Source organism: Mandrillus leucophaeus, unplaced genomic scaffold, assembly GCF_000951045.1.
Source record: "Mandrillus leucophaeus isolate KB7577 unplaced genomic scaffold, Mleu.le_1.0 Scaffold796, whole genome shotgun sequence".
NCBI classification, from domain to species: Eukaryota; Metazoa; Chordata; class Mammalia; order Primates; family Cercopithecidae; genus Mandrillus; species Mandrillus leucophaeus.
The window spans coordinates 389,698-404,611 of NW_012108652.1; positions in this window are offsets into that span (position 1 = coordinate 389,698).

The window sequence follows — 14,914 nt, forward strand, 5'->3', positions numbered from 1 at the left end:
CCCAAACAGCATAAATATGAAGAAAGCCATGCCTAGACACATCCAATTATTGAAAATTAAAGGCAAAGAGAAAATTTCCAAAGCAAAAGAGATTAAGAAACAACATTACATACAGAGGAAGAAAGACTTGAATGGTCACAAGCTTTCTGCCATCACATAGCATGAAGGCTAGGAGACAGGGAACAACATCTTTAAAGTACTGAAAGGACAAAACTGCCAACCCAGAATTCTCAAGTAAAAATATATTTTAAGAATAAAGAAGTGATGAAGACATTTTCAGAAAAACTGAAAAAAAAATTAAAAAATATATGTGTACACCAGACCTATGCTATTAGAAATGCTAAACAAAGTTAAAGGAAATTATGTCAGAGGGAAACCTGGACCTTCAGCAACAAATAAAAATCATTAGAAATGCTTATTGTTAGTAAATTATACCTCAATAAAGTTATTTTTAATTTTTTTAAGTAAATTAGTCTAGCTAACATCATGGTTCAAATTAGAAAAATGACAAAACTTAGAAAAATGAGGTAGAAGTATATTAGCTGTGTCATACCAAAATAATCCAATGAGGGTGAACCTAAGAACAGATTCTAAGCTTTTATTCATTGCCCTTGAAAGCAAAATTATTATTTTCTGTCTCTCTATGTCAAAAACAAATGTGTAGTTTTAAATGAGTTTTATATTCTAATTGGATGATAGATGTAATACATACCATCTTGTTTTCAAATACTGGTAAAACTCAGCTCTGGAAGAGAATTAGAGATAAGTTATGGCATTCTTTCACCCCTGAGCCAATTCTAGTTTTCGAGCCAGAAGGCTTAATGAGATTCAAGTGAGAATTACATGGAGAAATAAGAGATTTAACGTATTACAAATTCACTGGAAGAGCTAACAAAACAATGGTGATGATCAAAACTTTAGAAATCAGAATTTGGAAACAAAGAGAAGCCTACAAGATTAATTAATGAGAGCATGGAAGAGAAAAATCAGAAATTAGAAACTGAAAATGCAATGGAAATGAAATAAATTGACTGAAGACATGCATCAACAAAGTCAGTGAAATCAGACCCAGTTTTTCTTTGCTATCAAAATTACCATTTAGTTAAAAAGCAAAAACTAAGTAGCTTGACATTTCAGAAATTCTCCTTGAAATAACATTCAGTATTAATTTCAAATGAAATTACGGGGCATTTCTGGATAGGAATGATTTACCTCCATTGTGTTTTAAATGAACTGATTCTAATATCTATTTGATTCTATGCATCTATGTGAAACAAACACTTCTAACCCCTTTGTTCATTTGCAAATCCCCACATCTCCCAAACAAACAAACAAAAATATGTTTATAGGAAGCAGGCTTTCCCAATCGTGAATATGTATTGCCCTATAAATTAGTTGTTGATGTGTGTGTCTCCTTTGTTATAATGAACTCCCAAAGAGAAGAGGAATTCCTTATTTACCTTTGAGTTGCCAGTGCCTAGTACATGAGAGATGTTCAACAAAGCACTGTTAAATAAATTTAATTCTGCATTTATTTCTGCAGGGCTAGCTATATAATTTGAGAGCAAGAGTCCAGTGTATAATGATAAGGTGGGGTCCGTTGTTAAAAACATTATTAAAAATTTCAGGATGGTGACTATAGAGCATGAAAAGAAGACCAGGTCCCTTCTGAGAATGAAGCCCAGTGTGACTGCCCAGGTCACTTGCCCAGGAACCCACACTACATTCATGCTGTCAAATGCCTACCAGCATTTACTTCTGCTCCTGAATAGGAAGTAATTTAGAAATGACTCCATTCCAAAATGGTTAAATAATAATAATAATAACAACAACAGGATTTAAAAAAAAAAAAAAACAGGCTTTTGGCCTGTTACATACAATATATTAGGGGAAAAAAACCTGGAGAATCAGAAGTATAACAATTGAAAAGGGATCAGTTCCCAAATAAGGTTAAGAATGCAAAACGGTGAAAAATACAGTGGGAAGGTGACAGGAATAAATGTTCAACATTTTATTAGTCAGTTTTGTAGCTTTGCTCGTTCTAAATGTACCTGTTTAATAAAAATGGCACAATTAATCAGAATATTTGATTAGTCAAAATATTTTTGGATAATTTCAAGTTCCCTATATTTACATGGAGTATTCTAATGTCAAATATTTGATATTATGATAAAATGTCATTGATGCTAAATATGTTTTTTGTATGATTCAAAAGACTCTTCAAGGCATTGTTACAAGGTATCTTTTTCCTTTGACCTTCAGATGCAAAGGGTTGAGTTAATCAGGTCGTGTAGGTCAGGGCATATTATTATATCGGGCTATTAAAAAAGTCTCTTTTCTTTATTTGGTTCCTTTTATTCCCTTTCCTACATGCTATTCACTACTCCCTCTCTAGGCAGTCATTTCATTCTGTTCAATGTGTTTCTTTTTCATTATATGTTTTACTATAAAAATGTGAATTTTTTTGTTTTAAATGCATGAATTCCAATTATGATTTCTAATATATGAATTAATTTAGGTAAATAGTGTTTTCATGTTTTTACTAAGCACTATGTTTTTAAAATCCATCTATATTTGCTATATGAACATAATTTACTGCTTCTAACAACTATATAGTATTCCATAATACACACCCAACACATTCTATTATCTGCTCTGCCAATGATGGTTTGTTCAACTCCCACCACCCCAAATAATATGGCAATAAACATTCTTGTACGTGTTCCTTAATGAATCTGTGCAAGACTTTCCTTGGGATATATATTGAAGAAAGAAATAATTTAGGCATAAGGTATGAGAACATTTATTTGAATAAGTGAGCTCATCTTGCCCTTCTGAGTGGATACATTAGTTTTATCTCCCACCAACAATAAATATGGATACCTATACCTCTACAGACTTGTCAATATTTGGCATTATTTAGCATTCTACTTATTGCCTGGAGCATAGATATAAAATAGTAGCTCATCATCCTTTTGATCTGCATTGTCAGCATTACAAATGAATTTGAGCATCTCTTTGCTTATTAACCTCTTGAGACACTGCTTTGTAAGCTGCCTTTCGAATCTCATGTCCATTTTTTACTGGGGTTTCTGTTAGCTTCTTGTTAATTTGCAAGAATTCCTTTTCTAGTCTAGCTATTAATGCCTTATTACTTGTAGATATCACAAATGATTCCCTCCTTTTGTCATCCTGTTACCTGTGCATTATCATTGTGATGTCCTTCATTGAACAGATATTTAATTTTGATAAAAAATATGATCAGTTTTCTTCTTATGCTTTACAGTTTAAAGGTTGTGTTTAAAATCTCCTTCCCTACAAGGCTACAGTAACCAAAACAGCATGGCACTGGTACCAAAACAGAGATATAGACCAATGGAACAGAACAGAGCCCTCAGAAATAACACCACACATCTACAGCCATCTGATCTTTGACAAACCTGAGAAAAACAAGAAATGGAGAAAGGATTCCCTATTTAATAAATGGTGCCGGGAAAATTGGCTAGCCATAGGTAGAAAGCTGAAACTGGATTCTTTCCTTACTCCTTATATGAAAATTAATTCAAGATGGATTAGAGACTTAAATGTTAGACCTAATACCATAAAAACCCTAGAAGAAAACCTAGGTAATACTATTCAGGACATAAGCATGGGCAAGGACTTCATGTCTAAAACACCAAAAGCAATGGCAACAAAAGCCAAAATTGACAAATGGGATCTAATTAAACTAAAGAGCTTCTGCACAGCAAAAGAAATTACCATCAGAGTGAACAGGCAACCTACAGAATGGGAGAAAATTGTTGCAATCTACTCATCTGACAAAGGGCTAATATCCAGAACCTACAAAGAACTCAAACAAATTTACAAGAAAAAAACAAACAACCCCATCAAAAAGTGGGCAAAGGATATGAACACACACTTCTCAAAGGAAGACATTCATACAGCCAACAGACACATGAAAAAATGCTCATCATCACTGGCCATCAGAGAAATGCAAATCAAAACCACAATGAAATACCATCTCACACCAGTTAGAATGTCAATCATTGAAAAGTCAGAAAACAACAGGTGCTGGAGAGGATGTGGAGAAATAGGAACACTTTTACACTGTTGGTGAAATTGTAAACTAGTTCAACCATTGTGGAAAACAGTATGGCGATTCCTCAAGGATCTAGAACTAGAAATACCATTTGACCCAGCCATCCCATTACTGGAGATATACTCAAAGGATTACAAATCATGCTGCTATAAAGACACATGCACATATATGTTTATTGCGGCACTATTCACAATAGCAAAGACTTGAAATCAACCCAAATGTCCATCAGTGACAGACTGGATTAAGAAAATGTGGCACATATACACCATGGAATCCTATGCAGCCGTAAAAAAGGATGAGTTCGTTTCCTTTGTAGGGACGTGGATGCAGCTGGAAACCATCATTCTCAGCAAACTATCGCAAGAACAGAAAACCAAACACCGCATGTTCTCACTCATAGGTGGGAACTGAACAATGAGATCACTTGGACACAGGAAGGGGAACATCACACACCAGGGCCTATTATGGGAAGGGGGAAGAGGGGAGGGACAGCATTGGGAGTTATACCTGATGCAAATGATGAGTTGATGGGTGCAGCACACCAGCATGGCTCATGTATACATATATAACAAACCTGCACATTGTGCATATGTACCCTAGAACTTAAAGTATAAAAAAAAAAAAAAAAAACTTCTTCCCTACTCCTAAATCACAAAAATATTCTCCTGAATTATCTTCTCTTACTTTATACAATCACTTTCCACATGTAGGTATCTAATTCAGTATACATTGTGCAGTACTCTATATAGAGAACAAGTTTTCCTAACATCAACAATAATCTATTCTTTCCCATGGATTTGTGCTGCAACATCAAAATATCATTGTGCTAGCAAAAATTAAATGCTAAAGAAGTCAATTTTTGATAACATATCATTTTATGATTTGCTTTCTGACATGCTGAGCAAAAAATAATGAAAAGTAAATTTTGTTAAAGGAGAATTTGTAAATGGAAATTTGCATAAGAATTTGCATAACAATTTAAGACACTCTATTGGGATAGTAGCCACAAGAAAAGCATCCTTTCTGTCACTGGAAGTATTTAAGCAGAGGTTGAATGTCCACCTGATGGATCCCATATAATAAGTGTATGGTTGATGACCTGTCCTCAGTTCTTTCCATGTGCAATATAAGAGGGCCATGCTATCTACTACCTAGGACCTACATCAGATTAAGTTCCATGATTCTTTAAATCTGTGCCATCTAAATTTCCTTTCAGCTTAAAGAAACTCTGATTTTTTTAAACATTCAGTCTTCTCTCTTTTATAGAATATTCCTAAAATTGGATCAAATATCATAGCCCTAGAACCTTACTAGTAATAATGTATGTATCTTTATTCATAAAACATTCAGAGTGCCTTGACTACAGCTCCTTGGTAAATGATATGAACTGTCCCCAGTATTTTTGCTCACCTTAGAAAACTTCTGGACCAATTTTTCCCAATAAATAATGTATATCCAGTAAGATTTGCCAAAGGTTTGCAGAACTTTCCTTGTAGACATCAAAAGTAAAGTCATGCACACTGATTTATTTGAGGAACAGCTTTGTTTGTTTGTTCATAACTTATCAAGAGCTCATTACTCATATTAAGTGCCCAAGAAATATTTCTATCTTCTACTATTTTTCAGGGTTTTTAAAACCCCTGATTAAGTGTAAAAATTTGGGGTATGGTGGCAAAGTAAAAGTTCACAAGTCTTAATTTCAAATCTTATCCCTGGGCCAGAAGCAAAGAAAAAAGACATTCTCTTAAACGTTGACATCACTAGCTAAAAGACCATGCCCAAGTCTTGCCCTAACTGCCTCTCCCAAAATAGTTTATTAATATGTTACTGAAAAATTAACATCTAAATTAAACCTCTCATTATTTTGTGTCTGCCTGAGACCTTAGTGATACATCTCATATTAGAGAGGTATCCTAGATTTCTAGTCAAATCTAAGTAGGAAATTATAAAGACAATGAACCTATTACTTATGAATAAGTGCATTTGCACAATAATTGTGTTGAGAAGGTTACATTATAGCGATATATTACTCCCTGACACTATTTGGGCCAAGGTTATTACATTACAGTCAAATGACTAGAGTAACAGTAAGATGCTGTTTGATTTTCTAATTATTATTAAAGAATGCCTCCTGAGCCCAGCCTCAGAGGCTTCTCTTTTGAATCATCTGCAACTCACGCTGCTTTGCATGCATTATACATTAAACCCATATGGCCATTTGAGTGGAGGGTCTCTAGAGGGAAGTTCCATACTGCTTTTTTCACTGCAGGAGGGAGAAAGGTAGAAAAAACAAGAAAGAGAGGAAAAGGCTGGGGCTAGTGAGAAGGAAGGAAGAACATGACTGGGCAAAGATCAGGATTCAAGCAAAGGTGAGTCCAATTAATAAACATTAAATAGAGATGGGAGCCAATTCTAGAAGATATTGTTTACATTTTTGTTGCTAAACTTGAGGGAGCTCCTGAACAAGGGTGTTATTTTTAATCTGTCAGTTTTTAGTAAGCAACTCTACCCTATCATTTCCTAAGATGAGAGAGAGCTGGAGCTATTTGTCAAAAATGTATATATGCAGTTGAAGTTTGACTTTAATGGAATCATGTTAAAAGTTACTATTTAAAAGGCACCTATGCAATGTGGTACATCCAAAACTATTTCCCCAAGTTTGACAAAATACATGTAATTTTACTGAAAAATAATATAAATTCCCCAATATGCTCAGAACTCCCCCACTTAAAGTTCCCCTTTGAGAACAGATAATAAAGCACTAATTCCTCAGAAATTAGTCACAGAATTCCTTCATCCATTCTCAACAGAGTAATCCACTTGTACTTTAACTTATGCAAATCCTAAAAGTAAAACCTATTTATCAGTCATATTCATTCTTATTTCTCTGCTCTGGAACCAGTTCTATTCTTCAGCTTCAGCAGATTATGAATATCACCTAATAATATCAAATACAACTGAGCGTTAATCATGTGTCAGGCATTATGCTAAGTATTAAAAATCCATTATTGTATTTATTTCTTATAACAATCTTATCTGATATATATTCATATTATTATAATTATTTTCACTTTACAGATGAGAAAGCTAAGGCTCAGAAAGATTTTATATTTACATAATGTTCAGTTCTATGTTAAATTTTATAATTCAAATATTAAATTATATAAAAGGCAATTTTTAATTTTTGTTCTTGCAGTGTATAGATGGATTGATGGAATTTCATCTTTAATTTGATTAGTCATCTTGTCCACAGAAATATATTTAGCCTTCAAACTCACAGGTCATTTTCTCAGATTTTCTTAAGAGAAAAACAAAACTAAATAACAAGGACAAGAAAACTATATGAGATAAAATATTAATGATATTTCAGCCAATGGGCTGTTAAATGTCCTCCAACTCACATTTTCATTATCTAAACCTTCTTATAAATGGGGTTACATTGTTTTTTGGTGCAAATATTAATTTCTTGATTAAATATTTATCATTTAAAATATTTTTTAAAGAATCTGATATAGGTTAGTAGCACAGAGTTGATGGAAGAGAAGCATGCAAATAGCTCTGAAAAGATTCTCTGTAGTTTTAAATGAAGTAGGACTCCAAGAAAGCATTACATTTTACTATTCCCATAAAGGTGGTGTTTTTCTGTTTATGATTCTGGCATCTTTTCCCTGCCCCTATGTAGTAAGGCACGTAAGTGAGCTCCAGATCTTATTTTCTCACCCTGGCTTCCATTAGTAGCAGACAAAGTATCTCCCTCATGGCTAATCTATGACTAACCCATACGTGGCACATCATCTATCCCTTACTAATCAGAATGAGATATGCATCTGTTTTCCCAAATTATCAAGCATGTGAATTACTACATGTGAATAAGAACTGAAAAGAACTAGTTAAAATATAAAATTGCCCGTTATGCAAAATCTTGAGCACTTCCCTTTTTGAAATAATATAATCAGAAATTGTTCTATTTGTTTTCTTAAGGGCAAATGGTCCTCAGGAAATATTCATTCAATTACAATTAAAAAGGAAGTTTTAAATAAATGCCTATCACTATTCCATTGCTCCACTTTAAAAATTAGGAAAATAGGGCCTTAAAACTTCCTTTAATAAATACAATTACATGCAATGTACATATTTGTTTCTATCTGTGTTTTGCATTGGATTGAGTCAAAACCAAGAAATATTTCATTTATCTTTGCAATTTGCCCCACTGATAAGTGCTTTCCACAAGACCTGATAAATAGAAGATTCTCAATAAAATTTACTAAGTGATGACTGAATAGATAAATAAGTAAAGGAAAAAAATTCACAAAATAATAGAAAAGAGAGCCTTAAAGTTTATGTAGCTCAACAAATGGGAAAATTAATGGCTTTAGGTATAAAAAGAAAATGTCTGAAATCTGGTTAGTGACAGAACCAGAACTGAGTCCCAGCTCCACTCACCATGCTTCCTGCTATTCCACACTTAAACTCTAAACTATGTCCACATAACTGTGAGATACAAAAAAGGGATTAGTGACTAGAAATGTATTTGTGCAGACAGAAACAGATAAATGGGAAAAAACATAGGGAGAAGCACAGAAACACAGTAAAATAGACTCAAAACTACATGGAATATAAAGACTCAGAGATAGACTTATGACCCAGTATCCCCACCTACGAAGCTCTGTTGCATTTTCATAACTTTAAACAGTGTTGTTCACCAGTTGGTATGTCCATCAGTAGGAAGTTGGTTAAATCGTGGTACAGGTATATAATGAAGTACTATATAAATGTTATGTGAAAGATATACATATCTGTATATGTGTGTGTATATATATATACACAGATATATATGTATCTGTATATGTGTTATATACTGTACATATTTATATAAGTATACATATATGTATATACTGTATATATACTGAGATAGACCAAGTTTTTTAAAAAGTAAATGTAAAAACAAAGTGCACAAAAGTAAGAATCAGATACTACTAAGGGGGAAAAAAGAAAGTATAAGTTACAGATATTTACATACATGATGCTTGGAGAGACTAGAATATCTCGGAATATGTATACACAAGAATCCAAAATCTGGTTGACTTCAGAGGGGAAGCTAAAGGACTAGAGATAAGAAGTGGGCATTTGTTTTGCTATATGTATTCTCTTTGGCAGTGTTACAATTTCTTACTAGATACAGATGACTTTTTAAGAGAGAAAAATGAAAATAAAGGATTCACCTGGCTCATAATTTACTATAATACCATTATTGACACTCTTTTTTGAATTTCTCAAGTTTTATCACGATTTTGGAACCAATAGTTATTAATCAACAAGAATTAAAATTAAAATTAAAGGAGATTATATTAGAGGTTATAGATGGAAAGAAACTATGCATTCTAGTTCAGAGCACAGTGCTAGACATCAAATAGACAAAAACTCACAAAACCTGATGCTAATAATCAGTAAGTTACAGAGAAAGATCACTTTCTTCCTTCTCCCTTCCAATCAAACCGCTCTCCAAGATCTACCTATTACTTCTCAGAGATTCCAAGCCAAAAAACCAAAAGTCTTATGACTTATTTTCAGTTTTGAAAGTACACTTTATCACACCTTGATTAAGCCTCTGAATAGGAGACCAAGTAACACTGTTAAGCATATGGTTTGATATGGGCATTTGAATTAAACCACGAGACCAATTACACTAGACACTTTTTCTCTAAGATGGCAGGCATAATTCTTGAGAAAATATATTTCTGACAGGGAGCAACTGGAATAATACAAATTTTATAGGTACATAGTAGGTGTATATACTTATGGGGTACACGAGATATTTTGATACAGGCACACAATGCATAAAAATCACATCAGAGTAAATGGAGTATCCATCACCTTAAGCATTGATCATTTATTTGTGTTAAAAACATTCCATTTATTCTCATTTAGTAATCTGTAGACAATACATTTATGTTGACTTAAGTCACTTTGTTGTGTTGTCAACTACTAGATTGTATCCATTCTATCTAAATACATTTTTGCACCCATTAACATGCTCAACTACCCCGTACTTCCCTTTCCTGCCTCTGGTAATCATCATTCTATTCCCTGTTTCCATGAATTCAATTGTTTTCATGTTTAGCTACCACAAATGAGAAGAATATGCAAAGAAGAAATGCCTGGTTAATTGCACTTAATATAATGTCTTCCAGATGCATCCATGTTGTTGTAGATGACATAGTTTTCTTCTTTTTTATAGTTGAATAGTACTCCATTGTGTGTAGGTATCACATTTTCTTTATCCATTTGTCTGTTGATGGGCACTGGTTGCTTCCAAAGCTTGGCTATTATAAATAGTGCTGCAATAAACATAGGGGCGTAGATATGTCTTTGATTTATTTATTTTCTTTCGTATGAATATATACCTACCAGTGGATTGCTGGGTCATATGGTAAATATTTTTTGTTTTTTGAGAAACCTCCATACTCTTTTCCATAGTGGCTGTACTAATTTACATTCCCACCAACTGTGTTCTATGGTTACTTTTTCTCCACGTCCTTGCCATCGTTTCTTCCTGCCTATCTTTCAGATAAAAACCATTTTAACTGGGGTGAGATGATTTCTCATTGTAGTTCTGATTTGCGTTTCTCTAATTATCAATCATATTGAGCATCTTTTCATATATCTATTAGTCATTTGTATATCTTCTTTGAGAAAAGTCTATTCAGATCTTTTTCCCATTTTTTGATCTAATTACTGGATTTTTTTCCTATAGAGTGGTTTGAGCTCCTTATATATTCTGGTTTTTAATCCCTTGTCAGATTGGTAGTTTTCAAATATTTTCTTGGCTATTCGAGTTATTTTTTGGTTCCATATGAATTTTCAAATAGTTATAATCCCTTTGAATAAACTTCCTACTCCTATCTCTTTGTCTACCTCCTCTTTAAGGCCAATAAGTCTTAGATTTACCCTTTTGAGGGTATTTTCTAGGTCTTATAGATATGATTTTTTTTCTTTTGTATCCTCTGACTGTGTATTTTCAAATAATCTGTCTTCAAACTCACTAATTCTTTCTTCTGCTTAATCAATTCTGCTATTAAGATATTTTGATGCATTATTCATTATGTCAGTTGCATTTTTCTAGAATTTCTGTTTGATTCTTTTCTATTATTAATATTTCAATCTCTTTGTTAAAGTTATCTGAGAGAATTCTGACTCATTCTCCACACCACACACCCACTGATGGTGGACAGGAGAGTTGTAGTGTTGGCAATACAAGACTGTCTCTCCTACCCAATTCCATGCCTCTTTCAGTGATGTGAAGTTAAATCCAGGTACTGTGATTGCTGCATCTGATATTGATTCTTGTGATGGTGCTTTTCTCTGTGCAGATAGTTGTTGAAATTTGGTGCTCCTTTCAGGCAAACCCTGTAGGCTTCTATGGCACCATTTTGTTCTGCCACCCTCCTCTTGATACTGATTTCCAATTTTATTCCATTGTGGTTAGAGAAGATACTTGATACGATATTTTTTTAATTTTTAAAGATTTGTTCCTTGGCCTAACATATGGTCTGTCCTTAAATATGATTTGTGTGCTAAGTAAAAGAATGTACACTCTGTAGTCACTGAATGAAATGTTCTGTAAATATTAATATTTATTAGGAACATATGGTCTATAGTGCAGATTAAGTCCAATTTTTTTTATTTCTTTTCTCTCTGGACAATCTGTCCATTACTGAAAGTAGGCTGTTAAAGTCTCCAGCTATTATTGTATTGAGGTCTTTCTCTCTTCTTAACTCTAGTAATATTTGGTTTATATATCTAGGTGCTCCAGTGTTGGGTGCATATATATTTATAATTGTTATACCCGCTTGTTGAAATGACTTATTTATCATATACAATGACCTTCTATGTCTCTTTTTATAGTTTGTGTCTTGAAATCTATTTTATCTGATTAAGTATAGCTACTCTGCTCTTTTTTTTGGTTTGCATTGACATGGAATATCTTTTTCTATCCCTTTATTTTCAGTCTATGTGTGTTTTTATAGGTGAAATGCTTCTTTTTCTGCAACAGATCATTGAATCTTTTTAAAAATTCATTCAGCCACTCTATTTTTTAATTAGAGACTTTAGCTCATTTACATTTAATGTTATTATTGATAAGTAAGAACTTTCTATTGTCATTTCATTATTTGTTTTCTGATTGTTTTATAGTCTTCCTCTCTTCCTTTCTTTTTTTTCTTTTTTTCTTTTTTTTTTGTGAAGAGGACTTTCTCTGATCGTATGTTTTAGTTTCTTGCTTTTCATTTCTGTGTATCAGTTGTATTTTTCTTGTTTTGAAGTTGCCATGAGACTTGCAAATAACATCTTACAGCCCATTACTGTAAACTGATGACAATTTAACTCTAATTGCCAAAACAAACCAACAAGCAAATAGAAAAGTAATAAAAACTTTACACTTTAATTCATCCCCCTGACTTTTTTTTTTTTTTTTGGAGACAGAGTCTTGCTCTGTCGCCCAGGCTAGAGTGCAGTGGCCAGATCTCAGCTCACTGCAAGCTCCACCTCCCGGGTTTATGCCATTCTCCTGCCTCAGCCTCCCAAGTAGCTGGGACTACAGGCGCCCGCCACCTCGCCCGGCTAGTTTTTTGTATTTTTTAGTAGAGACGGGGTTTCACTGTGTTAGCCAGGATGGTCTCGATCTCCTGACCTCGTGATCCGCCCGTCTCGGCCTCCCAAAGTGCTGGGATTACAGGCTTGAGCCACCGCGCCTGGCCCATCCCCCTGACTTTTTAACTTTTTGATGTTTCTATCTATATGTTATTATACTATGTCTTGAAAAGTTGTTGTAGTTATTATTTTTCATAGGTTCATATTGTAGTCTTTTAACTCAAGATATGAGTAGTTTACACACAATTACAGTGTTATACTATTCTATGTTTTTCTGTGTGCTTACCATTACCAGTGAGTTTTGTACCTTTCAGATGCTTTCTTATTGCTTGCTAATGTCCTTTTCTTTCAGATTGAAGAATTCCCTTTTGTGTTTCTTATAGGAAAGGTCTGGTATTGATGAAATCCCTCACCTTTCGTTTATCTGGAGAAATATTTATTTATTTTTCATGTTTGAAATATAGTTTCACTGGATTTACTATTCTAGGATAAAAGATTTTTTTTTTCTTTCAGCACTTTAAATATTTTGTGCCACTCTCTCCTGGTCTGTTAGGTTTCTACTCAGAAGTCTGCTGTCAGATGAATTGGAGGTCCTTTGTATCTTATTTGTTTCTTCTCTCTTGCTGATTTTACGATTCTTTCTTTATCCTTGAACTTTGGGAGTTTGATTATTAAAAGTATTAATATAGTTTTATTTAGATTAAATTACTTGGTGTTCTATAAGCTTCTTGTGGTTGAATATTGATATCTTTTCTTGGGTTGTGAAAGTTCTCTGATTTCTCTTCGAATGAATTTTCTACTCCCATCTCTTTCTCTACCTTCTTGTTAAGGCCATCCTCTTAAATTTGCCCTTTTGGGCCTATTTTTTAGATCTTCTAGGCATGCTTCATTTTTTTAAATCTTTTATACAATCTCTGATTGTATGTTTTCAAATAACCTGTCTTCAGACTCACTAATACTTTCTTCTACTCAATCAATTCTGCTGCTGAGTCTGACGCATTCTTCACTATGCTAATTGAACATTTCAGCTATAGAATTTCTGCTTGAATTTTTAAAAATAATTTTAATTTCTTTGTTAAATGTATTTTATAGGATTCTGAATTTCTCTCTCTGTTACCTTAAATTTTGTTCAACTTCCTCAATGCAGCTATTTTGAATACTTTGTCTGGAGGATCACATACCTCTGTCACTCTGGGATTGGTCTCTGATGCCTTATTTAGTTTGTTTGGTGAGATCATGATTTCCCAGATGGTCTTGACACTTTTGGATGCTCATCGATGTCTAGTCATTGAAGAGTTAGGTGCTTGTTATAGTCTGAGCTTGTTTTGTACCCATTCTTCTTAGGAAAGCTTTCCAAGTATTCAAAGGGAATTGAGTGCTGTGATCTAAGTCTTTGGTCATTGCAGCCGTATCTGCATTAGAGGCCTTCCCAAACCCAGTAATGCTGTGACTCTTGCATACTCATAGAGATACCCCCTTGGCTGTCTTGGGTAAGATCTGAAAGAATTACCGGGATTACCAGACAGAGACTCTTGTTTTCTTCCCTTACTTTCCCCCAAATCGATGGAGTTTCTGTCTTTCTGTGCTGAGCTGCCTGGAGTTGAGGGAGGGGTGACAGAAGCACCCCTGTGGTACCACCACTGGGACTCTACTGGGTCAGACAGAAGTCAGCACAGTGCTAGGTCTCACCCAAGGCCTGCAGCGACTATTGTCTGTCTTCCACTGATGTTTATTTAAAGCCCAAGGGCTCTTTAGTCAGCAGGTGGTGAATCAAGCCTGGATTGTGTCTTTCCTTTTAGGGTAGAGAGTTCCCTTCTAGCCCAGTGTGTGTCTAGAAACGGTGTGCAGGAGCTAGGACCTGGAGGTGAGAATGTTAGGAATCTACTTAGTACTTTATTTTACTGTGACTGAGCTGCTAGTCAGGTTGTTAGACAAAGTTCTTTTTTTTTTTTTTTTTTTTCCTCTCATAATTATACATTCACATGCAGTTGTAATAAATAATGTAGAGACTTCTGTGGTACCAGTTACAATGTCTGTTTTTTTTTTTTTTTTTCCTCTCTTTTCTTCAAGCAGGAGTCTCTCCTCATGGCCACCACTGCCTCTGTGGTAAGTACTGACTGGCTACTACTGATGTTCTTTTCAATGCGCAAGGGCTCTTTAGTCTGC